The 22,898-nt window shown below is 35.0% G+C and overlaps 1 protein-coding gene and 1 long non-coding RNA gene across 8 annotated transcripts in view; one reads left to right on the top strand and one right to left on the bottom strand.

Annotated features, from left to right (window-relative positions):
• The window catches only part of DACH1 (dachshund family transcription factor 1), a 351,137-nt gene that overhangs the window by 271,420 nt on the left and 56,819 nt on the right, over positions 1-22,898 (bottom strand). The window lies entirely within an intron of this gene.
• LOC107308070 lies at positions 8,355-15,930 on the top strand. Its single transcript, XR_001552624.2, has 3 exons — positions 8,355-8,486; positions 15,658-15,732; positions 15,843-15,930. It is a non-coding gene; the product is annotated as an uncharacterized LOC107308070 (long non-coding RNA).

Raw genomic sequence — 22,898 nt, 5'->3', positions numbered from 1 at the left:
TTTGATTCCCAGAATCATCTATACTAGGTTTTTTTCTCCAGTAACAGAATAAAGTCCCAAAAGAACAGATATTCTAAGAAAATACTGCTTCCTTTTTGAAAAACCTCCGTAAAATTTAACTGTGAAAGTGTCCTGCTTTTGCTCACGTGTGAAATGCAACAGAAAATTGTTTCTTATCACACTGAGCACCATGACTCTTAAGTGGCAGAACCTCTCTGTGATTCTAGCCAGGCCCCCTACTTCCAGGGAAGAGATGTGGGAGGACACCGTTACAGGGCTTCTCACATTTAGGTTGCACTGCAACATTTCACCAAGACAGCCCGTCCTATCTTTTTTCTCTAGATGCAACAAGGTGCGAGGCCTAGGGGAGCCAGACAAAGAGCCAAGCCAGGGCAAAGGCACAATGAAAATCTCTGTAGAAGACTCACACACACAGTTCCCCAAGAATTCAGCTCTCAGTGAGCAGCACAGCTACGCCAACTGTGCTCATTCTTGGGAGTTTTCTCATAGGTTTTCTTCTGAAGAGGCAGTAACAATGGCAATCTGAGTAAATACTGCACCTCTTCTGCCCCTCATAAAACCAAGACTGTATCCTTTATTTCACACAAACATGAAACCCTTAAGTGGATTCTGTTGGGCGGAGGAAATGCCTCCAGGACAAGCCAACTTAAACATAGAAGAAATCTTAATAGATCAGGGCTGAACAACCTATCCCTTATCGCCACTATCAGCACAATCCAGTTGCATTATTTTTGTTGTATTCATTACAGACACTTTCTAAATAATACAGTCAGAGACAAACAAGCCGCAAGAGCCAGTCAGGTTACTTATTCTATAACCAGAGAAGCAAAGGAAGAAAGAGGAGGATCTTTGCTATTTTTCTCTAACTTGTTTCAAGATGAGTAAATAAATGAAATGAGCAAGATGGAGCTGAGAAGTGAATACAGACAGTCCCATTTGTCTGTCCCTCAGATGTAGAAGAATCTCACTGAAAAAGAGAATCAAAGTAGGATGCTAGCACAAATAACAAGAGCTGTTCTACCAAGGGCCTAAAATACTGATCCTGCAAGCTGCCCATTTGGGTTGAACCCCAGATTTTTAAAGACTTCCAAGACCTGTCCTTGCACAACTGAAATCTAATTACTGATGTTCTCTGAAGCCATTTTCTTCCACTCCAGCTCCAGCACTTATAAAACATTGCGCTCCCAGATTCTAATCAGAAACCCAGGAACCTATAAACAATGTGTAACTCACAGATGCCCTTCAGTCCATCGGAACGCTTTTTAGTACAGCTCTAAAATTCTACATCACTCCATATTATTTATCTCCAAATTTCCTCGTATTTTAAATGTCACAGTGTCAGAGTAATAAAAAGTTTAAATGCTAATAACTGAGTTTGACTGTATATACCTGAACACTGTAGGGTAAGACTGAAAATAATGATGTGATAGTTATATTTTCAAATGAAGGAATAATTATTTTTCTTATTTTTCATACCAAAATTTAGACAAAAGATCTTAGTCATGGCGAAAATTGCCAGCACTAATCTTCAGACAAGTAGAAACAGCTTTAAGTTAATCATAAAAAAACAGTATTTCAGATGGTCATATGTTTTTCATCCACACTTCTAGAGATCTTTTTTAACTATAAATTGAGCTCTGAAACTTCATTTTCCTCTCACACTAAATTGCCTCTAAGATTTAAAATATATGCCACAAGTTGCATTTGCGGGTTGCAGAATTTTATCTTCCTAACATAGAATATTACAGCTAAATCCTCATACACAGGTGAAGTATAAAGACAAAAATGAGTCATCATAGCAGATCAAGTGTTTTCCTAACATCAGGATATAACTGTCTCCTCTCGCCTTAAAAAGTTAATGTGAAAATGCTTCACCTCTAAAAAAATAACAAAACCCATTAAACACTCGCAAGTCATGCCTGGCATTTGTATAAAAACAAAAATAATCTGCTGTCAGCAAAACGTCCGAGTTCCTCTGTCACTCCTCTCTAACATGAACCTTTCCTTGACTACAAGGATTTTGCTGTTATAGTACACTCATTAGAATGGAATTTGTGTTAACTTCCATGTACCACGACTTACTAATAGGATTGCTAGCAATTATTATACTGAAATGAAATCAGCACAAACTATTAGATCTGTTTAAACAAGTTAAAAATAAACCTTGATTAAATGTTCTTTTTAAAGAAACTGCTCATTAGGGCTGCAGGGCCTTCCGATAAATTGGTGTTTCATTAACATCAAAGCATGAATCAAGTTTAAACTCACTTACCAAACAAGTTATACTTAAAAAACAGCTTTAAAAAATAACCTGGATTACAACGATCACATAAGATAGTAACTAAATGGGCTCCTTATTTACAGGGTTTCTGAGATTTCAAAAGAGAAAATGCTTTCCATGCGGGAGGAGGGAAGAGATGCAGAATACAACTGGCAGTACCCACCAGCATGAAATTCATTCCCTGAGCTCAGATCCACTTTGCAGCTTGATGGTACTGAGTCAGAACAGCACTGTGGATACAGGGACTGCAAAAGAGGACAAAAGCACACTGCTTAATTCCAGTGTTCCTATATGTAAATACAGTGGGAAAGAAGCAAGTGGAGTTTGAACTTGGAAAAAAAAAAAAAAAAAAACTTGGAAAAAAAAAAAAAAAAAAAGCTTAGGCATGTAAGTTTGCTTGAATATTTGGCTAAACCTATTGTGTGTCCTGCAGGATGAGGATACACATGCTATGTGAAGTGTAATGGAACGCTGGAAGCTAAAAGTGAGAAAAGCTTGCAAAGCTGCAGAGAGGAAAATCTTGTTTTTCCAAGCATGCTCTATTGATGCCATTTATTCTATGAATGTGGGCTTGATAATTTTATCACGTTTTAAATATACAGACCGATTCTCTGTCATCCCTCTCTAATGTGGCGAATGACTTTTTGGAACAAGCAATGCTGATCTGGGCAGCTTCTTAATGTAAGGACGATCCTACAACACTGTCTCATGGTCATAAGAATTATTAAAAGAAATGGATTAACAGTAATTCAGTATAAACAAATGTACTCACTACATTTTACCAAGCAGTACATATATTCTGAAAAGCGTTTCTAAAATGGCTTTTCGATGTCAGTAACGTAACGGATGATACAACACTTCCAGCTGTTAACTTAGTCAGTCCCTTTCTGCTGATATCCTGTAAAACATACTGGCTACCTTTCCTGTACCAGTATTACAAAACTGTTCTGGTTTCAAAAGGAACAAGCCTCCCAGTTTAAGTAATTAATATTCCTTAATTAAATTCGCCAAGCCATAGACAATGAATTCTTTATAAAACTGTGAGCTTGCCTAAAGCAACAAAGTCACACTTTTGTTAAAGCATTTTTAGTGTGTATTTTGCACAATTTTTTAAAGTTTAACCTCTGTGGATCAATGTGCTTCCTTAAAAGACTTTAATAAATTAAAGTGCAGAGAGCTTTTTTTCACCAGGCAGAAAAAGCTGATGAGACAGGTTTAGTTTAATCTCAGGCAATAGAAGTCATTAACCATTCTCTCAGGGATTAAAATATAGCTTGCCCTTTTCTTCTCTCACTTATCATTAGCATCACTTTAATCTCCCAGCGTTTCACACTGCTATTTTAATCATTACTTACTGCCTTTTGACAAGTGCAGAACATGCTTTTTCTCATTGAGGCAATATCCTGGTTTTAGCTGACAAATGTAGGACATAATGTAAAAATATCAAAGTGNTTAAACACACCTTCATCATAAAAATCTCTAAAGTTACAATATTCCTTTGTCTAATGTTTCTATTGAAATTATCATTTGAAAGGTTTCTCTCTTCCATAGAGGCAAAAGTTTGTTCCAAATAACACAACAACTAATTTCAGTCAACTGATATGGAGAGTACAAACATTTCAGGGATTTTAAAAATATACACCTCCCCATTTTTATGTATCCAAGAGATACGGTTGTAAACATGCAGATATTTCATGCACAGGGAAATATTCTTCCAGTATAAGCAGGCAGAACCCAAATATACTGTCTGAAATGCTGACCTGCATTATTTGCTATTTTATTGCTCACAGGCTAGGGGTGGGGCATATCTTTGTTACTTCTGTGCTTGCTTTCACGATGAATTTTGGGAGTAACACTAAAGTTATGCTAAGAAAAAAATATATATATGTATAAAAACCTTTCAAACCATGTTGAATATTTTAATTGAACTTCTGCACATATTCTAAGTAGCATAATCCTTTCCATTTTAGAAATTCCTACAAAGTTTATTCACAGCTGTACAGCTTTTATTCCAATTTAGCACTATATAAATTATCCAGGATACAAGCTGTGATCAACTGATACGCAGGATTCATACATGTATTAAGTTTCCTGCCATCTTTAGTTTTAAGTAAATAGATAATTAAGAGATTAAAACATTTTCTTTGAAACTCTATTTTGATTCTAAAAGAAAACTAACAAAAATAAATCAGTAATGACAGAACTTAAGAACTTATTTTAGTCAGTAGTAACACAGTTCCTAATGTTTGGCCCCAAGGTCTTTAATCTAGTCCATCTGTAATGATCTCATAGTAGTTTCAAACCATTATTTAACTGTTAGGAGAAAAAAACAACTATGTTGCACTATATGTTTCAACAATAAAATCCCTTCTTAAGCTTCACAAAGCAGAACAATTCATTATTTGATCTCTTTCCAGGTTCAAAGTCTGTCTTATTGCAATACTTCAAAGAAATAAGTAATCAAAGACAAACAGCTGTGAAAACAATCTTTTATTACTTTATTATCATCTAGCATATATCTTTAGGGTAAACCAATGAAAATGCTATACAAATAAAACAAATATTTCTATTAAATTTCTACTTAGCTATAAATAGACATATAGTTATAATCATTTCAAGGTAGGGCCCAGTCCTAGAAGGTGCAACTACAGCTCCCACCCCTGTGTTTCACAAGATCATGCCTTTCACTAATTAGACCTCGGTTCTGCAAAAACCTAAGCATACAAGTAATTTCATATTTATGAACTGATTTATATCTTTCAGTTGCAATGTTAATAGGAGTAGCTTTTAGCCTGCGCATTGTATTTATAGCTGTGAAGACACACTTTAATTTTTCATACCATATATTTCATTACTCAAAACAATATTTAGGTTGTCAAATCAAGCATTTTGAAACTGAGAAATATCTGAAGATGGCTTCTGATGCAATCTGATTTCTACCTCCTTGCATGTTATATTACTTAATGAATGTTTACTTTCATTATCATGAGGTATTTTTCTAGTTTCTGTGTTTTCACCAGTGCTCTGGATAGGCTGAACTAGGGAGATGGGGCAGTTATGCAGGAATTTTGTCTGCACAATTCAGTTAGTAGTCTATGCCTTATTCACACTTTCTTGGACAAAACAAAAACAACCGCCCCTAAAAAAACAAAAAGCAGAAATAATTGGCTTTTGGTGATCTTTTCTAAGATGTTCACTGAACATTCTTTGATTAGAATACACTTACAGGTAATAATTCAAATAAAGCATAAAATAAAAATCAGTAGTCCAAGACAGAAATTTCCCCATGCTGACAGAGAGAACCAGGGCAAAGATGGTGCTGGAATTGAGGAACATCCCCTTTCCCCATGCACACATTCCTCCACTACTCTAACAAACATGCTGAGCAGCCACTAATTCCATTGATTTCAGTGGCAGTAAGGAGAGTAACAACTGCTGCAAGTAAGAGCCCGCATATCTCAAGCTGAGCACCCTGAAAATGAATTATATGCAGTTAGTGGCCATCTGCCAAATGTTTTAATTGAGTTGCTCAGCATCACGTAGAAAGCCTGTGACAGAAACAGGAATAAAACTGGGCTTGCCAGAGTGTCTTTCTCTTGACTCAGTCACAAAAGCATCCTCTCTCTTTTTGCAGCCCCCAATTTGTTCCAGTTCCTACAGAAAATTAGCCAAAGATCTTATGAAAAACCATCTTGAATTAGATAGGGATACTAAATAAAAAAATAGCAAGTGAAAGATAAATTAATCACTGTATCTTAATAACAACTTAGGAAATTACCCATGCAAAAGCTCCATGGGCAATCAAATTAGGGCATTCAGGGATTTTCAGGAGTTAGCTTTGTAATCTAAATCATATAGGTATATACTCCAGTCCATTAGAGTTAATTGATTATTTACCCTTCATGACTAGACAGAACATAACGCTACTGACCATCTTCATCAAATAAACAGCAGAAGGCTGAAGGAACTGTAGGAACTAAAGTTACTAGGACCCTAATACTAGGTCTAGGAGTTCCGAGCTATCAACAGTCTTTCTTCACCCTGTCCTCCTTCACTTCTTTTCCCTGGAGATTCCCCTGAAGGCTGGAGGAATTGGACCTCAGAGTCCATATCCTGAATCTTATCTGCTAGGAGCCTCCTTTTAGTTTTCTTCATTTTCTAGACCATCTACAAGCCCTGTATTAGGACAGTCAAAATAAATTATTTTGTGTGGCTGTCAGAATTTTACTGAGGAACACAAGTGCCAAGAATAAAGACAGTGTTTCCAAAGTCTCTGTCTTAACTATCCCAAATTGGAGGTCAGTTTCCCAAAGTGATCTACAAAGAAAGATAATTTCTCTGATTTCTTCTCACAAAATTTTCAGTTCCTGCCACAGCACTGAAAATGCACTGTTCATAATTTCCCACAACAATATATTTTTTTAAGGAGAGATGATCAAGTGCTCTGTAGTACATTTGGTGATAAAGATCACTATGACATGACTGCAATCTAAGCAATCATGTTTTCAAACAAGCTTATGCTTAGTATCAGCATAGTCAATGTTACTGCATTTTTAGGTAACAGATGAAGTTTGTTCTTTAGTATTTTTATAATGTATAACCTAAGTCAGAAAAAAACAGGAGGAGAAAATGTCTCCCTCTCAAAATCTAAACTTTTAGTCAAACAATGTATTCTTCTTTCTTCTTTTATGTATTTATATACATGTGGGTCTTTTTTTCTGGACACAAACACTTTCAGTAACTAGACATATTTAAAAGTAGTTAATCTGCATCAATTTATATTAAAGAAGTTAAGTAAACATTTCATAAATGGTCTAGGAAAACTAATCCCAGACGACTCATGCCCAACTTGGGCAAAGGTAGAACTAAACTGTGTCTTTTTCCATGAATTTTATGACTCACTGATTGTTAAAAATACAATACTGCAATTCACTTACAAAGGCCTTTCACATAGGTATGACAAATGCTCTTCCCTTAAAGACTTGAAATCTTATCTATACAAAAAATATGACTACATGCTTTATCCACTCATACTCCTTCAGAAAAAGTATCCTGCTGGACACAGAAAAATCAACTCCTATTGCATGTTGCTGTGTGAATGTGTCATCTTCCCTAAAATTGATGCAAGCCGTCAAACCAAGCAGAAAAATAAAAGGTTTGCAAGAATCAGATGTTTTTTTTAAAAAAAAAAATAAATGTGGAAGTTCTTGCTTTATACAGCAAGATCTTCAACTAGCTAATCAAATCGCTGAGAGATCTCCCACTGAATTCAATTAGAACAGAACAGTGCCTTTGGTTACATGAGTTTCAGTATACATAAATTTTGTACGCTGGTAGACTGACTCAGCAGAAACAAACAGATGATATCAGCAGAGGTAGTCTTCAAAGGTGAACATCTAAAACTAGAATCAACAGAAGGTAGCACAAGGAAAAAGAGCAACAGACATTTGCCCTCAGTCTGAGTTCCACCCACCTTTATGAGGAGAGGTGTCAAGTCAAGTCTTTTTTCTCTTCTTACTAAATTACAGCCCTTCCAACAAGTAATTACATTTAGGGTGAGTGAAACTGAGATTGAGTTAGTCGCTTGCTTACAAGTAAATAAGCAATAGTTACTGACTTAAAATATTACTATTATTTTAATTATTATTATATGCACACTCTCATCAGATATCCTATTCACCTAAATATTCATGTAGCTTTTGTAAAAATGGGATGAACCACCCCTTAACACTGCGCGGCTTATAAATTCACCTTACAAGAAAGGTTTCCAGATGAACATTGCTCAAAATACATGGCCATCATTCCATTAGACTAAGGCTACATTTAAGTGTTGAGGAGCACGGGATAGTTAACTTACCTTCACTTTCAGATGCTTCCTAAAATATTACCTATCTGAATGCAGCAGTTACTTTAATTTTGCGCAGCAAGGAACCTGACAATTTAACTGCATTTAACTAAAGAGTAAAGAAACTAAGAAGCTACAGTATGTCTCAATACCTTATGAGAGTTCTCCTTATTGTTGTATAAGCAGTTGCTATGCAGCATTCTCCGTTCTAGCAATGCAAATCTGTGACTGACCATCTACTGTTGCATCACTGTTGTGCAGGGCACAGGTGCTCAACCAAGAAAAAGCTGGAGATCACCTACATTACACAAGTGGAACAGGCTTTTGAACTTCAGTGAGGTGTAACTTCTACCTGATGAATAAACAAGCATCTAAGCTAAGTATTTGCTAATATAGCAGAAAAAAAATACATTATCTTTGTAATTTTAATCAAAAAGAAAACAAACTAAATTTGATATATCTAATGCAAGTACACATGATCCACTTGAGAAACAGGACTTCTCTTACTTAATACTCTTATTCCTACTTACTCGATCAAATTTATGGAGCTTTAAAAATGCTTACAATGAAAACGGCATTTATACTAAAAAATAATATTAATGAAAAAATCTGTTTTAAAATGAGTTAACTAAGAGAGCAAATACATTAACTTGTTTGCTTTTTAATTTAGTTTATTTAAATATAATTAAGAAAAGTTTCATAGAAGAGTAAACTTTCTTCAGTCAGACTTGAGACTATTAAAATACTTTTGAAAGACAAAACATAAGCTAATTTTTGAGTATCTAAGGACCAATTTAAAGCCTCAGTGTAAATAAGTATTCAAATCTTCAAAATGTAACAGTTTTACATGTTCAGTAAGTCAGGGATAAATGTCTATAGTATTGATTGAGGACACGAGCATGACGAGATGGGAACTAAGGGAGGCTGAAGAACTAGACGAATTACATAACCTTTGCAAACACTGAACCAAAAGGATAAGGGTCCAAAGTATATAATTCTTCTTCATACAAATACTTAGCAATGGCTGGAATTACTAACAAAGAATACCAGAGTATTTTTTTTCCTCAGATAATGGGAATTTCTTTGACTGATCTTTCTGTACATTCTAAAGAACATAACAGGATATAGAGAACACACTATTTCAGTACACTGTTTCAGATGTACGCCTGATCTTATTTTCCATGAACAGAGCAGACAACCCTATGATTCTGTGATTCTGTGTGATTCTGTCTTAAGCATCTTCTGAACACTATTTAAAAAATAATAATAATAATGAGAGTCATCAAGATGTTTCAGGCATTAGTATCAAGTGTCAATATCTGCAGTGAGACCTTTATGATATCTACGTGTAGAAAAGCACACCACCGTCTGAGCGGATCTGCAAATGAATAAAGGTAAAAATATTCTGCCCCTTCCAGAACTACTTCTCAAGCTGGACTCTTCTAGTATTCTTCTAGGTATCTCTCTAGAGAGATGTCTTTAAAATGCCCCTCTTCCTCAAAACAGGCTCCTGACAAATCACAGGAGAAATTTACTTTCTCCCAGAAAACCTTAAGTAAACAAATCTTGTAACATACCAAACAAATTCAGGCTCTGTGAGACTAATCACAGAAGTGAATTCCAGAGCTTGGCCCTTCTTCCCCCTCCCCATCTCAGAATTCTTTCAACAGCCTCAGGCTCACACCCGAGAGCTATTTATCAGAAACACCCTGGGTGATCTCTACTGTGAAGATGTACAGTAAGAAGATAATTATTTAAGATAAATCATGCCGAAGAATTAAAGTAAACATCTTACAAAAACAAGCAGAGAAACAAAAGCCCATCAGTGAAATGTACAAAGCAGAGTACGTCATCTGGGCAACATCAGAAACATAATTAGCAGGGAGTGATGTTTTGAGTATCCAAAGTAAAAATTTGCTATCCAATATCTGAATTAGATTTTGCTCAAAAAGCCTGATACTTTGTTGCTAGGTGTATAATAACAGGGATTAAAAATGTAAGTATTTATTTTAGTCATTCCAGAATTCAAGTTCTGTAGACTAACCCTGAGGTAAGGGAGATACGGCAAGTGAAGCAAAAGCTTACACAAAGGTTTTACAGTTGAACAGTAATGGAAAAAAAATTCCAACATATGACATCATTATTTCACCATTAGCAACTGCAGATCAATGAAGAACACGTCAGAATTTCAGAGAAAAATATATTTAAAGAAGAAAACAAAATAAAGATGAAGGGCTCTTTTCCCTAGCATAAGAAGGTGTGTTTTTTCTCCTTCCAAAATAGGGAATTTTTAAGTGGGACATGAATTCACAGATCAAAGTGCAGAAATCACCAAGCTGTCATATAAACATGAATGCATAAGACTGCTAAAAATATATAAGCTTGTTTGAATATTACCTTGTTTCTATCCAGCAGCACGTTCACACAAGTTAAAATGACACAGTCCATAATTCTTCTCATTATTTCCACTATTCTAAGTATTCCTGTCCAGTGCACCGTACAGCACAGCACACAGAATGTCAGGCAATATTCAGTGAAACTAAGCCCTTAACTGCAACTTGAGAATCTTTTGGAAAGCTTTCCTTACTTTATCAAAAAATCCGTCACAGATGTGCTTGGATATTAAATATTTATTTATAACATCTGAAATCTCAAAGATTTCCAATTGCAAATGAAATAGAATTTAAAAATGAATCAGGGACTTCTACTTTGTTTTAACTCCAGTTAAAGGTTATAAAATATGCATTAAAATGGGTTGGCACACATTAAGAGAACACAAAGCATTTATAATTTTCTGTTTACCACTTTTCCCAAGAAGTCTAATTTATTTGCCCTAGGGAATTATACTTTCCATAATATTTAACATTCTAAATATGATGTGATTTCTATAAAGTAGGTCATACAAAACTTGTATAGGAGTCTCAGAGGGTGGGGAAGAAGGTTAAGCAAGTCTATTGTTTGTTCTGTTTACCACACATGGTAAACTGACAATACTTAAACACTTTTTTTTTTTTTTTTTTTTTTTTTTTTTTTTAATCTGAGCCTTTTCTTCTTGGACCAAGGAATTTTTTCTGTCATAGAGTAATAGAGCTTGAAAACTCCAGCATCAGCAGGGAAGGCAGGCACTCCTTAGCCAGCCACTGTGTGAGAGAGAAAATGCAATTAAGGCTCCCACCAGGGACAGAGAACTAAACAAAACCTGCGTCTTCACACAAGAGCCTTTTTCTTCAATGTGAAGTACAAGGCCTCAAATCTTGTTGGTGAGATGCTAGCATTTAGGACAACACACTTTCAGATTTTCTCACAGCAGATCAAAGTAAATAATGCAAGGGCAGCAAACAAAAGGGAAAACTCCAGAGCGCTTACATTAAAAAGAGATTACAGGGGGCTTACAAGTGATTGAAGGAATAGATGACATTTTCAGAAACATAAAACTAAGATCTTTAAGTACAGCTAGCAGAGCAGTGTAAGTGTGGTTCACTGATGCTAGGAAAGACATGCAAGCCAGTTATGTGTTCAAATACATAATGCAAAAAATATGATAATTGCTATCTCAAATATTTAATGTGACTGCAACTATTCCTGATCTCACTGAAGTCAGGAGAAATTTAACTACTGATCTCAATAAAAACAGTCTTTGGCCTACTTTCAGTTCATAACTTTAATTGTACTTTACTCCATCATCATTTACATAAATGCACGTGTGTTGATGGCATGGATAATTACAACTGTTTCAAGATACGCATGGAGCTACTATACAGGTTTCAGTGCATCAGCTCTCTATACAGGTCTGCATTATTTTCAGTTAATTCAATCTTCCGTTTCCCTTGGGGATGCTAATCACTAATCAGAAAAGTAGTAGCCTTTATTTACGTCAAATTCCTCTCTATCTCCAAATTAGCCCATACAGCCCATTTTCAAATTTTGAAGGTTTCTTGGCGACACAGAAGCCAGGAAAACTAACAAGTATGAAGCACAGCCTGACCATTTTTAAGCTGCTCTTAGACAAACATCACCAGTCTTATTTATTCTGCTGGAACCCATATGCATTAAACAATAATTGAATAAGACCTGGAGAAAGAAAACTTGCATGCTGAGAAATAAAAGGAAAATGAAGCTTCAGTGATAGTACTGCAGTGAATCAAATGCACAACAAATTAAGTTAAAAGAGCTTTGGTTAAAGTTTTTTGTGAGAATTTCTGAAGATATTTCTTGGATGTCACAAATACAACACTTTTTTGTTCAGTTCTGACTCCATTCAAAAAAAAAAAAGAACAAAAAATGTGAAACTGGCCATGAGGGATGCCCACTTAGCCAGCTTTCAACAAATGCAAAGCGCAAAATCCATGAGAATCCTAAGCACTGGGTCCAAGCTAATCAACTAAGTTTACAGTCTACAAATAAAGAGAAATAAACAAATAAAGAGATGGAGGAGACAGAGAGAAGCATCCCCAGAGAGCAATTCATCACAACTGTCTTCAAACACCCTAGGGGAGTGTCCCTCTCCATTAAAGACAGAGTCCTTAGAGAGTCCAGATGACTAGTGGAGACTAGATGACTAATTTCTAGATGACCAAAGTTGGTGAGATGAATTCCACTATCAAACTATTCTGGGTGATAATCAGCAGAGTAATACTCAAAAGAACTGTGCTGTCACAGTTTGTATCCATATATGCTGCCCATTTTACAGAAGCAGGAAGATAACACTGTTTTAGGCACTAAAATCAGATTCCCTCTAGATGCTTTCCAGTGTCACTGGAAAGCAAAATACAGAATCAATTTCATTCTCCCAACCTCATCATCAAAATGCTCCATTATTTTTCAGCTAGAGCTCTGGTACAGCAAAATATACCAAATTCCAATGTTTTGTTTTGTTTTGTTTCCCACCAATCTCTTTCTTCTGTACTAATAAGATGACTATTTACGAAAAAAAAGACTACTGTGTTTAAAAATAAAACTGGTAATACCAAAGGAGGCCAGTATGGTCTGCATCATGTTTCTCTTGCTATCAAAGTAACAATAATGATGCTATCTTATGCTGATCATAAAGCAAATACTACAGTTGTTGCTTTGGAAAAAACTATTTAAGTAAAGGGGTGTTTTATCTGCTAAACAACTTGTGACATCTGTAGGGTTTCATTCTGTTTTATGTGAAAGCCCTTTAAGGCAGGCAATACTTCATCTTTAAACATACAGTTTATTTGCTTTCTCTTTACATGAGTTCACAGACACACACACAAAAACTCTAGATAATTGAAAACCAGCTACAAGTATGAAAGAAAAACTGAATTGTGTATATGTAAAAAGCCTTATTAATAGATATGTACAATACATTGCATACGTTCTGCAGCTTTTTCCAGAAATATAGCAGTACCAAGTCCTGAATGAAAAAATCTGCTCAGCAGTGATTAGAGAAAATGTAGCACATAACAGTGCCCCCTCCACGTCCTCTGATAAGCTGTTGCTACTAAGCACTGTTTCAAGAAATGCTTAAATATTTATTTTAAATATTTCACTTCAGCCAGGCAAAAACCTACTAAGTTAATTTTCAAGGAATTAGATTGCTGCTAGAAAACTCAAGTGAATTGCACTAATTTCTGTTTAACTGCACTAATGGAACAGGATAAATATTGCATATGACTTATTATAAATTTGTTTTGAAAAATCAAACAGTTCAGAAAATTATCAGCCGGCATTTAATCAAGGAGTATTTTATCATGTGTAAATACAGTGAATTAAATTCAACCCCTAACACTTTCTGTATTCATCAACTTTTATTTCCTACATATATTTTTATTGTTTCAAGATCTCTGGATCTAAATTAGAAAGAAACAGAAAAACAAGCTATGAAAACTAGCAAATACAAAAAGCCTATTACTCAGCCACAGAGGATACTGTCAGACTTCATTATTTAGATGAGTATGAGCATTGTAAGTTATTCTATTGTGTGTTCTGTTTAAAATTAGAGATACATAAATTAAAATTCTCACTGAGATTAATTTTAGGAACTAAAAGAGAATGTAAAATGTAGACTTACAGTAACATCTGGAACTGCTCCATGCGGTGATACTTGGTGTAGACATTTGTATCACCAAGCAATTGAGATTTAGGATATGTTGTAAATGAGAAGGATAAAAAATATTAATAATGATGAGATTCAAATTAATTTTCTGTAGGTAGGAGGACTCATTGTAATAGAGCAAAGATTTTTGCTTGTTATAAAAACAGACATTAGAATATACTATTAAATGACACTTTAACCCATTATTTGAGTTCTCCTTGACATATACTCATGCATGTATATGTGAGTGATTGCTTATGCAATAAGCCTTGGAAAAATGTAAATTGTATTTCCTCATAGCAAATTGCGACTGAATTAGACTACTGGGCAGACATAAACAATGCAATCAAATTCCCTGGCTTTTTATTGAGCTTCTATTTGACTTAGTGTACATTTGAAACTAAAAAAAATTGTGTTTCTCAGGGTCTGTGACACTGCAGGCCATGAGAGATTCAATGTCAGTGCAGGCATACAAATTTATTAGTCTATAAAATTTGACATTCTCTTATTTATTCACAGAAAGGACAAATAAGATATTTTTTTCATACTTACCAGAAATATCTGGGAGTGTTTATATGCTGCTCCATCTGGAGGATGCAAATAGTCGAGGCTGCTTTACAATTCAGCAGGCAAAGGCCTGCTGAAGGATAACAAATGACTTCATGGTGAAACAGCTATTGAAATTCTTTCAGTACGTGATATTAAAAACAACTGAACAAACAGAGATAAGGGACAAATAGGATTTGAAACAGACCTTTTTTTTTTTTTTTTTTTTTTTTTTTTTTTTTAAACCAGTGAGAAAGAAAAACAAATGAAGCTCCTGGTTGAGGCTATACCTTTTAGTCATTTCTAAAGATAGTTTTATTCCATACTTAAGACCCCTCTTAGAATAAGAGGTGGCTGGCCAAGTTTAGTATCCCAGATAAGAAAATGTTAACAGGGCACTCTCTGGAATTCTGAAGATGAGACAGAATGAAAGGACAGTTTCATGATTACGTAGAAAATTCCTGCTCAACCTTTCCCCCCCCAAAAAAAAACCTACTTGCTTTCTGTAACCATGAGAGATTCAGCAAAGAAAACAGAGTAAACATTTATAAGCAATGAAATTTTAACTGAACTTTAAAAGCCAAAGTTGTCTCAATAGGAAGTTTGGCTGACTGATCAGCACAGTAAAATAATTTATGAAGCATGAAGGTGAAGCACAATCATGTATTTTGAACATGGAAAAGAAGGAAACAAACAAGGGCTCAATCAGCTGGGTAGGTCCATGTGTAAGAAGCACTCCTTCTACAATCCTAATCATTGCAATTTTATACCCTGAAGAGTTTGATTGGATCACTTATCTGTACTTTAACACAGATGCCTATAAATGTTACTGTAGTCACATAGTTAACAAGGATTTTTAAATATTCTTCCACATGATTTGACATAATGACCTCTATTCTTCAGAAAACATGGCCTCAGAGAACACAGTGGACTAAAGTACAGGCCTTGCTCCTGTAAGGAGTTGGCGAACCAGTGACAGTGAGTATGCAAACATGCACCACAAAAACAGTCTAGCTTCACAGTCTGAGCCTACATAACTATACTTTGTTTAAATACTTGTCTAATAGTATGTCTGTTTTCTATTTCAGGGCAAGAGGGAAAAACTGACAATGAAACAAATCTCAAGACAAATATTAATTCATCAGTGTAAGTCTGGTTTACGCAAACAAGTATAACTACAGCCAGAATTTCTACTATTCTTTACCAATGTTTTATTAAAACCCTACTGATTGGGTTAGTATTTCTCAACAATATATCTACATGATAGTGCAAGATAACTACTTCAACTTCACCCCAAAGTTAGAGCACACTCAAGATTAAACACAATCTCAGTCAGATGCAGGAATTCACAATGACAAAGGAACAGTGGTTCCCAAAGTAAAACTCAAGATTGTTTTGTCACCTTGAAACCAACACAAAGGCATTCCCTGCCACACAGCAGAATGGAGGCTTTCAAAATTGTCCTGAAGTAACAAACTGTCTGGGCCAGCCAAGCCTTGGTATCACTATACTCCTTCACATACAGAAACAATATGCAACAGGATAAACAGTACATTCCACTCAGCAGGTTACACAGCTCAGACACATTTAAAGCTGGACAAATGATGAACAGAAGACTTTGGTGTTACGCCAGAAGAGAGTTGAAATGAAAGATTTTTTAATTTATTTATTTATTTTTAATGGAAAGAGAAAGGAAGTTTGAAGGAAAAGCAACAGACATCATAATTTGTTAAAGAAAAAAAGGAAAAGAAAAAAGAAAGAAAAAGAAAAGAACAATCACACTGTAAACAACTTCTGGCTCTGTATAAACAGATGAGATATCAGAACTTAAGATCTGCAGCAAAACACAAAGAGTAAATCCATTAGCTCACTCTCCTGACTTCAAAATAAAATTTAAAACAAAAAATATATATATAGATTCACACTTTCTCTGTATTTTCTTAACTTGAAATAAAATAGTGATGATTACCGCCAGATTTGAAGTAAAATAAATTAAAGTAGTATTTGGTATTTCAATCAGAAATCCATCAGATGTTCCAGTTTTACAATCTAAGGTTGCCACAGTTCCCTCAAGAACAGATATCTCATGCTCCCCAGAGCGTAGGTATTCTAAGAAGTGTCTTGCTTAGTAAGGGGACGTTTGTGAAATGTTACAATTTCAACCTAATTAGAAAGAAATCTTATTAATTAGATAATCAAGTAAAAGGATATTAGATTTTTTTTATTTTTTTTTTTCATGGAGGGCAAAACAGCAGCACAATAAGGCCCTGTCTACACACAGTTCCTACCACTCCAGGTAATATCTCTTTTGAACTTAAGTATACCTAAATCACTGGGAGTTTAACAACAGAAGTTAGTGCAATAAAAATGTTTTATGTTGAAAAACCTCTGAATGGCAAAGCAATCTCCCTGCTTTATGTATGTGTGCATGTATATATACAACAGTTACATAATTTTATGCACACACATATAGCTGTATATTAACGAAAGGAAGTTTAATTTTCAAGCTCATGAAAATATCACTTTGCAACTTCTACAGAAAACGTCTGTAATTTTTAAAAGCACTCTTTATTTCCAAAACAAAATTGAGATTTGAAATCCTACAGTACTTGTGTTTTGGTTTGGTTTGTTTTTTTTCCAGCCAAGGGATCCACTTCAATCAAAATTATTTACTGAGCCTGATTTAGTTTTACTTAACCCAAGGACTCTTAGGACATTCTAAATGTTTCTGTTCCAAATCTGGGAAACAGAGACAAAGCACTGAAACCTTCCTCTCTTCCTCTTGCCTTCAGAAACACTAATCAAAGGATTTAATATAATATTTTACATATATGAGGTTGAGTTCATAGAAATAATATAATTAAATGTTGTAAAAACAGCATCTAACCATGAAATAGTTGATACATCCCTTCTAGAGTGTTCTACTTCCACGGTGCAACAGGGTGACACATTTAGTATTCCTATTGCTATAATTTAATACATTCTAATTTTACTTCATAAATAGAGATACTAATTAAAAAGTTCAAAAGCTAATTTACCTCATCTGGAGAACTTACACATCCATTTTGACAAACCAGATTGTAAACTTCTCTTCACAGATGTTTACCTTCTGTAAGTTAGCCTAAACTTTATCTGCCAATTCATACTCAAGAAAGGTGTCTGAATTTACTCAGTGCTTAAAGGGTAAAAATTTATCATTTCAGTTCATCTAATAAGTAATGTTTTTGCCGAACAAAACCAATTCCCAATAAATTCTCACTGTATTTGTGTGTTCTGATTTGATTTAGAGGCCTGTGGGGAGACACCATTTGGTAGCACAGGAACACAGAGGGGTAGGTGGTGCTGAGGAGAAGTAGAGCTCATGTGCCAGAAGTGTTATTGTGTCAGGTTGATTTATTGAGTGAGCTTCACTTCACCGAATGTTCCGAGATATTTATTTCCCTAAAGGCTCTGCAAAGATATGAACAGACCTGCATCCACAGATGTCATCATTGCTCATTTTACCGAGTCATGAAATTTTCTCAACTGCAATTTGTCCATCTAAAATTGCTGCAACAGAACAATGTCAATAGTAGCTTCCTACTCATACTACCTCCCTCTACTATGTACCGTTGCCACATCTACTTTCTAACTTCAGAGAACTTAAAGAAACAGAACTTGTTCAATCTAAATGTTGAGTAGTTTCTCACTTTCTTTCTTTCCTTAAACTATTAGGCAATGGAAATAATATATGTATATGCGCTACTAAAGGGAGAAATCAGATACCACAAAAAAGAAACCAGTAGCACATATGACTGAATAGATGAAATGTAAGAATACAAGTAAGTGACAAAGAAATGTGCTACTTGGACAAGATAGAGTTAGAATTTGTCATTAGCTTCATCTTCCTGACAGTAACTGCTGGTAAATGCAAACACCCAACATTTTCACTTTGTTTACAACATAAAAAAAAGAAACACAGTAAGTTTGGCTCTCATTTGATTTTACAGCTGTGTGGATAGGAACAAATAGACACACAAAAACACTTCTGCTTACACATCTTCAAAGATCTTGAATTCCCTACAAATAATAATGAAATTAAGGCATTTCAAAAGCTGAACATGATATAAAATGGAAACATTACATGCAGTGATAAAAAAAAATAGCTAGATGACTATATTCTTAAACATATACAAAAAAAAATAAAACTTGCCTAACACATTAGTTTTAACTTGCAAGTCTTCTTTTAATGTTTCTGAAGGATAACGCCCTTTTACATGAAGTTTGAGGTGTTAGGTGGGTTTAAATTATGCAATGTATAAACACGTTACTACAAATAACATAAGCTCTTTTAGGAACTTTATCCAAAAAACTCTTGCTGTGCTACAGAATAAGATATATTTAAAAACATGTGTAAAAGTGTGTGCCTGTGGCCTATGTCAGAATACACTGGTTTATTTAAATATGTTAATATTTCTCATTATGCCATTAACAATAACCTTCATCCATTTGTGAAAAACATTTTGCCAAGCATGCACATAAAAAATTAGCAAGTGAAGCAAAATCACCTTAATTTGCTTTGGACCAGCAAATAACCAACTAATTTGCAGAAATCCCTGCCAAGCACTCATATTAAATGCTTCATGCTTATTTTATGACCTCTGCTGCTCCTCTCCTTCCCAGGCCCTGAATCATATGATCATTAACATATTGCAAGGTCTGAAACTTTATTTTTTACATTCTTTAATTAATGCCTGTTTATAGAAGGCCATAGGACTTCAGATCCAGTTAATGAAACTTCGCTCCCCCAGGCCCCTGGAGCCCAATAGAGAGCTTTCTCCTCTGTTGTTTTAGTAGCTTTTTTCCAACTGTTTGTTTATACACACTTAATTGATCTCTTTAGTCCCAGAAGCATTCCAGAGACACAACCTGTTCTGAGACAAGCTAAAGTTTTTTTCCCCTTCTTTATAAAAGCCCTGATTGCCCAAGGTTATCAGTTTTAATTTGAAAGTTGAAGATTCAGCTTTATTTACACTGTCTAAAAGACAAAATTGATATGGGCCCTCAAGTGTTCATTTTTACATTCATATACAGCAGAGTGGATTGCAAACACATACTGTATATAATTATTTTGATGTAGAACTAAGTAATTACTAAACACTGCTATGTCTTGTTTTATTGCATTTAAGAAACTCAGTCTTCATAACAAGTTGAAAATAAGAACAAATCAGCCTGCCAATGCATGAAATTTTCATGGCTCTTCAATTTACATTTTACATATTCCCTATGACAAGAATTTCTATTATGCTATTCTCTTTTTTCTGCTATAATTAAATTAAAAAAGTAATTGGCTGGTGCTGCACACTGCTGCAATGTCTTAATCACATAGACAAACAGTTTTACAATAGCTTACACCATTTGCCACATGGGGCAATGACATTATTGTACCAGGCTATAAACCAGGAGACAGATATCACATACCAGCTATCAACCACTGTGTTGAATCTCCTGGTGCCTGCTTGTGAAAACAGAAGAGAGAGGTACATTTAGTATGTTGATTGGCAACTCTGTGTCTGAAATCTTAATTAACTACAAGTGACCAAGACTAACAACGTGATAAAAGCAGATGTTTGTGGTTAAAAAGAGTGACATTAACAATACTTTTATTTCAAGACATGAAAATCCATGGGAGAAAAAAAAAACAAAAAAAAACATAATCATTGCTAAAAAAGAAAAAAGTATGTTTTGTTTTGGGGAGTGGGTTTAGGGGGTGATTTTCTGTGCACAAACACAACCATCAACCATCAAGTAGCTTTAATTCAGTATAATCGGTCTTTTCAGTAGAGGAATAGAAAAAAATGCCAGCATAGAAGGCACAGTTGCTCTTAATTATAATTTCCTAATCACCTAAACGGATTTAGACAGTACTTCCTTTGCTTTCCTGTCTAGGAAAGAAAAAGCAAAAAACAAAAACAAAAACAAAAAAAGCCTATAAAATGAGAAAATAAAAGATTTCCAAAACTACCTTAATATCAGGAACATTTTTAATAAAGCCAAGTTTCTTACGGTCACTATAGTATTCATCTTGAAAAGAAATACATTTAAGAACCTATCAAGCCATGTGACTCAAAACTTGAGGCAATTTAGACAGAATTTCAATGCAAATATGAAAGCTGTTAAACTGAGGGCTTCTCTAAAGCAGAAACTAGCCCTTTACATTCCTTATCTTGTAGATAACCTTGTTATTTTGCTTCTACTAGTCTCTTGAACATATGCATGTTGGTTCATTCCAGTTGTGAGAGGGTGAGGCAGCTCGGTTAAATTCAGACTTTAGAGACATCCAGTTCGTGGCATCTTTAGAAATATCCAGTCTGAGTATAAGGGATCCCAGGCACAGTCTGAAGACCTCAACAAAAATGCTGGTCTAGGAGAGCATCTAATATATGTTAAATGGCTTCAGTTCCTCTTAAGCTTCATCATGATGGGTTTTTTTGGATTTTTGTGTGTTTGATTCTAAAACCCAACTACTGAACTACTAAACTGAACTTCTCATATGAAATCTGAACTGCTTCATGTATAAAGATATGACACAAATCAGAGCAGCATGTGGATTGCAATTGTGTAAAATGAGAAAGGTCTAAGAGTTTGTTTCAAAAAAATAATAATATATTAGTCCCCAGCAATAATAGATTCCAACATCAATACTAACAGTCCATGGTTCCCTTCAAAAACTCAAGCTGGCAAATGAAATCCGTCTTGTTTTAAGAACAATTAAGCAACCATAGGGGGTATTTAGTCCTCCTACTTAAAATCTCACAGAATCTAACACAGCTGACCTAAGAGAAGAAATGTGATGGGAGGACTCCAGGGAATTAGCCAAAAATCTCATAGCAGCAAGTGTAAACTCACTGAGCTGGAAACTGTCATGTATATACTTCCTACCTATAAATCTCTCTCATCATAACTGATTAAGGCAGAATAGGCATGATCCTGTTCCCACTGATGACAATGGCAAAATTCCAATTAACTCCTTCATTCCTAAATTTGGCAAAAGAAGCTTCCAATTACAGTACAACACGTAGCACTCCAACACACACTAAGGTTTTTCTTACCTCAGCCATAAAGTGTTTTACCACATTTACCTACCTGCATTTTTACTGCTAAAGACAACAGAATGGAGAGAATTCATGTGGACACCAAGGAATTCATAAAAAAAAAATGCAAAGAAACCATCTCTGCTATGGTTTAATACCTCCAAGGCTCAAAATCCATTTCTATTATTTTGTATTATTTCAGCTGTTTCCTCAGAAGAGCAACAGTCTATCTGTATACTACCAAATAATATACTTGCAGTACCTGGCTAGTGCTCTTTAGTGCTACGGTGGTATAAAATATTAATGAAAGATGAAAAATAATGTTCCATTACTGCATTTGCTAAGCACTCAAACTGCACCAGTAGAGTAAGCTGTCTTGAAAACTTCGTTATAGGTCATACTCAGGTAAGGACGTTGATGCCTGAGAACATTTCTCAAGATTTTATTAACGCAAAACATGGAAGACAGGAAAAAATACACTAAAATGTATTTTTATTATTATGATTTAACCCTTTATAAATTCCTCTAGACAGAAATGTCCAGTACTTATTACTCACTCTACCTTTGTATCACCAAAAATAGCATAGATGTTTGCAGTCAGTCCATGGACAAAATCTTGACCTCACTGAAGTTAGTAGGTTTCACATCTAAATTTCGCAGGGCAATTCCCTGCCAGATCTCTCTGAGACTCTCAGTAGTGTCTTGTGCCTGAAAGAAACTGTCTGAAGAGCCATATATGCATCAAGGGCTCCAGGTATAACCATTCTTCAAAAATCCTCACAAAGATCTGCTGCAAGGAATTGGTAACCCTAAATAACGGTAACCAAATCAAGCAGCACTAGGCAGAAATCTGTATCAATACTACCTTTCCTCTCATGCGACCTTACAAGCTAATGGAAGGAAGTCTAACATGAAACATGAGATATGAGATATGAGATATGAGATACGGGATACGAGGCTGCAAAGAACAACTTTTTCCCTCCTGCCATTACTGGCACTTTTTCTTTCTTTTCTTTTTTTCATGAGGCATAAGGGGAATGGAAGGAGGTGCTGAGGGATGACATTCTTTTC

The sequence above is a fragment of the Coturnix japonica genome, chromosome 1, assembly GCF_001577835.2.
Source record: "Coturnix japonica isolate 7356 chromosome 1, Coturnix japonica 2.1, whole genome shotgun sequence".
NCBI classification, from domain to species: domain Eukaryota; kingdom Metazoa; phylum Chordata; class Aves; order Galliformes; family Phasianidae; genus Coturnix; species Coturnix japonica.
Note: the sequence above shows the minus strand (reverse complement) of the source record. Positions and strands in the feature narration are given on the sequence as shown.